At 40.9% G+C, this 5,803-nt stretch overlaps 1 long non-coding RNA gene across 1 annotated transcript; it reads left to right on the forward strand.

Annotated features, from left to right (window-relative positions):
* The first annotated feature begins 840 nt into the window (after positions 1–840).
* On the forward strand, positions 841–5,140 carry LOC147260498 (uncharacterized). Its single transcript, XR_015116300.1, has 3 exons — positions 841–932; positions 2,490–2,539; positions 4,943–5,140. It is a non-coding gene; the product is annotated as an uncharacterized LOC147260498 (long non-coding RNA).
* The last annotated feature ends 663 nt before the right edge of the window (positions 5,141–5,803 follow it).

Genomic DNA, 5,803 nt, shown 5'->3' on the forward strand with positions numbered 1-5,803 from the left:
TTGTCAGAAAGTTGGGGTAAGGGACAAGGAAATGCAAACTGGAGCTGAGAGTGAAATTCTCAACTTAGTATCAACTTTATACTCTTTTGTTTGCATTTGGTACGGTAAAAAGTCTAATTGGGATTGATTTACCCGGCTGAACACGTTCCAGTGAAAGACCTAACCGGATACCCAATTTAAAGGTAATTTAAAGGCTCAGTTATCAGTTAATCCAAAACTTGCTTCACTGGACACCATAATGCAAGTGACTCTGAACTCTCACATCCTGGTTGGTGAAATAAGCAAAGTCAGACCACCTCACATTCTCATTAGTAAAGAACTGCACTGTTTAAAACACTCAAAACTCAACTTCATATTTTAGCCACCTAGAAATGCCCAATACCGTGCATCTGTTTATCAGTGCATGCCTTATACATATATAATTATCAAGCTCAAAACAGATATTCTTCAACGGAATGATAGAATCACTTAAGATAGAATGCACATGCCAATTTAAATTTGTGTAATGTGTGCTAACATACAGAACCTCTTGTTCCAGGGATCCTGAAATATTGGACCTTCCCATTAACTGTCTTGACTTTATGTCGGGGTCAGACTACCCAATGTAATTTACTTTTTTGTCTTTCATGATGTCACCACGTCAGACCATGCTATAAAAGTCTTGTCCTTTCTTGGCTGACAGACTGGCAACACTAAAGGTGTGATCCTCACCTATCATTGTATGTTGTGGTAATGATATCATCGGCTAACGTCACGGCTGCGTGTGAGTACGAGGGTGATTGGAGAGACAGGTCAAGGAGTGCCAATCATGGCTAGCAGAATTATTGGGTGTTGTGTGTTGTGTTCAGAAAAGAACAACAATATGATGGACCTCTCACTATCTGTCACGAAGAGGACAATTTGGCCTTTCTGTCCTTCACAAACAACTTGAGGTAAGAATATGATGATGATTCATTAATATCAGCCTAATTAGCCCTGCTAAATAATGTTATATACAGTATGTATGCTATCAAGTTAGTCAGTGAGCATAGCATTGTGTCCTATTGGTCAGCATCAGGATACACATCAGGGTTTCAGACTAGATAAAAAAAATGCAATAAATTCTAACGTGCTGGTCTTGTCAAATTGGGGTTGTGGTGTATCTAGGAGGCATTGTGGATTATGTCACACCACAAGCATATTGCTCCATGATTGTTGGTATGAACCTAATTGTGCCTGGTCGAATTGGACATCTTCAATAAATGTATGGAGCATACAGTGGGCTCTGTCTATCTGAGTAATAGGTACTGCTATGCTATCCCATCAGTGTACACCACCGCGTCTTCTTCTACAATCAAAGTAAGAACATTTAAACTGACACCCAAATAATCTGAGTTTACTAAACTTAATGGGGTGATGAAGTCCAATGGTGGGATTAAAGTGGAGACCGTCCCATCACAAATCAGCTCTGGCCAATATAGCCCAGCCCCATTTATCTTGTGGAAAACAGCCTCTGCGTGATGCTAGAGCAACCTTGCTACCACCAGCCGCCTGTCTCTTGATTTGCAGATGGAAGGTGCTTCTCTATTTGGGGCTCATTATCATAGTGACCTTGCTCAAGGATACACTGTCCAATCCAATCTCCATAAGTCAGCTGCTGACACGTGATTATGAGCAGCCATTTAAATACCCTCCCTCCTCATCCACTCCCCTCCCCTTCTAACTGAGCCAAGACCTCCTGGTGATGGATGGGTCCCATTGACTCCCTAAAAGCTCCCAACACTCTCATAGTTTGAAAGCATTTAACTGGAACAGCAAGTGAGTGGAGGATGGCGAGGTGAAGAGAGGAAAGTGGAGGACAATCAGGGGACAGTGGGGGAGGAAATGTGAGGGTGGAACACCAACACGTGCACAAGAGGTTAATCCAACACTGGCTGGTGGACATGTTTTGTTTAGTCTGGATAAATGCATCAGTGAAGAATGTAATTGGATGAACCTCCTGACAGGCCTGAGAGTCAGGGAGCCATCACTGTCAGTATGAATCCACCACTCACTCTCTCTTTGGATCATTGTCTTGTCCATTCTCACGCATACTCCGTTTTTCATGCCAAAACACACACACACACACACACACAGACACACACACACACATTACTAACTTAGCACCTCTGCATTGAGAGACTTCACATCTCCAGTTGGGAATAGAACTGTAATGACGTTTGACAAGGAGCTCATGTTTATGCTCATTTGTCTGTCAATCAGATAACACAAAAATTATTGGGCTTATTTTAACCAAACTTGTTGTAGGGGTGTAGTGTGGGCCCAACCTAAACTCGTAATATTTTGGGTCAGATTAGTTGCAGCACCACCTGACAGGAAATTACTTTTTATTTTACACTTTTAGTATACGAACCACTGTTTGGTGTCACATTGGCATCAGCGTAAAGGAGGATGATTCTGAAAAAAAAGTTTTCACAGAATTTTATTTCTATCTTTTTTCACTGGTTAAGGAAATTCACAGGCAGACTGTGGAGGACACACTGCCAGAGGAAAGTCAAGGGTGAGTCTCCTCAGGAGGGCGAGTCCTGTAGGGACATATACATGAGACTGCAGCACGAGGTGAGGCCCAGCTGAAAAGACTCAGGGCCATTGAGCCTGCAGGTAGTACGCACGATAACAGAGTGCAATGATGCTCCTTATTAACTGTGGATAATTAGTTACAGACTCACTGAGAAGAACAGCATTATCTCTCTCCTCACAGAGCCCCCGATATCAGAGACAGAGTTCCCACTGCCTAAATCCTACTGCTGCCAAAACACAAACATACAAGGAGACGTTGTGGGTTGATTCTAGGTGATGGTTGTAATTGTTGTTTATCAAAACTAGCCTTTTTTCATCCCATCAATGATTTGTAAATGCTGGGTTTTTTTGGCCTAAATAATGAAAAATGCTTTGTGTTGTTATGCACAGAGAAGTTAACCAGCAAACTATTCATTTTTCCTAATGGTCAATGTATGACATTGTCATGTTGCATCTGTATGTGACTACATAGTATGTGTATTTGTAGTTGGCTGCTATGCAGGACTTCTCTGCCACTGGAGTTTCTTGACATGAAAACAATTTGAAGCTGAAACTGAAAAAAATTGTTCAGGTGTTTGAGATGGTTGGTCAGTTTAGTTTTAGTGACACTGAAAATAGTTCAGACCAGAAGATGGTGTGGAAATGACAGTATAGAAATCCATAACTGGAAATATGATGTTACAAGGCTGACCAGTCACAGTTATAGCAGTCGTCATTACAGCAATGCAGCTACATTACATGAGACTTCTACAGAGAACATTTTATGGCTACTGGGTATGGTCCACCTCCATTTACTGTATCTCCTCATGTGACTGATATTAGAGAATTGGGCTAGCCTCCAAGTGTTGCGGCCCTCCTGCTTGTCTCAGGAGACACATATAAGATCATCTTGACCTAAATACGCCACTATACTGTACTGTGGTTGCCAGTTAAGAGAGGGGAATGATTTAATGTTTCCCATACAAGATGAATAGAAAAAAAAATAAGATAACATGAGTTCTATACTTTATCACATTTGGATCTGACAACTTAAATATTGTCACCAGGTAGAACTCTGAGTAGAAGCATTTATGGCAGTTGCAGCAAGCAAAGGATCATGGCTGTATTAGCAGTGATAGGATTTTTGAATATTTCTTCATTATTTCATTAATTCACAACTCATTCAAGTAATAGGATGACCTCATGTTTTAAATTTTGTTGGGGCATGATAGATTTGCAGTACAGGAAGGACAAGACAGCTGCACACAGTTAAGGTGTTTGTTTACTGGTAAGTTTATGTTGTTTTTTTTTAAGTGAAAAGTTTACTGTGTTCTTTTTTATTTGTAAATAACACCAATAACATAATGAAAGGGAGAAATATATTTGATTACATTTGCAACATGATGTGTATTCTGAGTAAAGGTATAAATCAGTAGGAGCACCAGTACATAAGAAAAATATATTGATTACATATAAAAGAGCTAGTGCTTGTGGTCAGGGTGTTGGGTCATGCCTCTGGCATCGAAGACGCACACAAAAACCAATAATTAGTAGTAGCATGGTAATGCTAACAAATTCTAAATGAAATGCTCAGGGTATGAGGTCATTCATCAGGTGTACAATTCCTCAGGTGTTAAAAAAGTAAACCAAAAAAAATTCACATTAGCACTATCATGCTCATGCTAACACATGTTAATGCTAATGCTCAGGGTTCCGCTCAATGAGCTATTGGAGCCGTTATGACTACGCACTGATGTGGAACACCAACACAGAGGGGCAACAGGCTCTCAAACAGGGGCTCTTCTCATCAGAACTGTAACTCCTTCTGACTCCTTTTTTTCACTGGTATCACCAAGAATGTGTGGATGTATTTTTGTTTTATTGTGGGATCAAAAAATAATTATACAAGGCTGAATTACAATAAGGTGGGGCTTGTTTAATCTGCTGAAAACCTTCAGAAAATAATATTGGATTCAATGAGAAAAGTTGAGGTCTCTCCAGGTCCCTCCTATTACTAGAGGCTGTTAAAGCAAACTTTGTGACACTGTGTGTCACGGTTTGCAGCTCTCTTCTCTGGTTTCCGTTTCCCCCTGAATGTATCACCTCTCACTCTCTCAGCCAACCTCCTCTGCCAATCAAGCCCAATCACCTGCACCTGTTCCCACATTATATAATATATATATATATATATATATATATATATATATATATATATATATATATATATATATATATATTATATAAGTCTCCCTCTTCCTTTGTTCCCTGCCAGATTGTGAAGCACTCATGCCCAACTCTCCAGTGACGTCTCTCGGACAGACTCCCCGGCCTCGACCCTGCCTTATTTCATTGACTCGCCTCTTGCCTCCGCCCTGAGTAACCACGTCTGCTTTGTCTTCCCCAGGACTGTTTCAGCCTTTTCTCTGCTTTTGCCCGCCTGCCCGAAGCGAGGAGAGTGTTCGCTTGTTCACCCTGTTTTTGCCTACCTGCCAGCAGCGAGGACTTTCTGTTAGCCCCATTTTTGCCCACCATCCCAAAGTGAGGAGAGTTTCAGTTTGTTGCCCCGTTTTTTGCCTGCCTGCCTGCAGTGAGGACTGTTTCCGTTGCCCCGTTTTTGCTGCCTGCCTACAGTGCAGAGTGTTTTTGTTTTTTCCCGTTTGTTGCCCCGGAGCCTTCCCCATACCTCTGCGGCCAGAATAAAGATCACTTCCAATTCACACCTGTTTCTAGTGTGTTGCATTTGGGTCCATATACCCATTTCACTGAGTGACAATAGCTTGATTTTGTACTCACTTTAAACCTTTCGTAAGTTTCCTTGTTTTTTTTTTAAAAAAGGAAATTGTAAAGTGAACATTTTCTGTTTACATCATCCTCAGAGCCACAAGTTTGAAAGAAATTTCAGCTGCTCTTCCATTCTAGTGATGACGTCATGTACTCTTGTCTGTGCATACACACATAATTCATCATTGTAAAACCAAAAAAATCTCCTAAAATGTTCTGAAACATAAACTGTAATTTTGTAAAAAAACAGTATATCAAAATGATTGCTTAGACAAAGTTCATTGTCTCAACACCAATTAAAACTTTAAATCCAGGGTCTGTGCTGTGTTGGTCATGACCAACTGGCACAACTCCAAAGAGTGAGGGGTTCTGTTAAGAGCACACCTGTCCTGACTGAGACATATACAAGTCATATTATAACTGCTGTTAAAGCAGGACAGCTGGAGCATCCAGGGCACCAGCTCTTGCTAATGTTCGCAACAAA

The sequence above is a fragment of the Aulostomus chinensis genome, chromosome 6, assembly GCF_037954235.1.
Source record: "Aulostomus chinensis isolate RoL2024-O1b breed Wild chromosome 6, RoL_Achi_v1.0, whole genome shotgun sequence".
In the NCBI taxonomy this organism is placed as follows: domain Eukaryota; kingdom Metazoa; phylum Chordata; class Actinopteri; order Syngnathiformes; family Aulostomidae; genus Aulostomus; species Aulostomus chinensis.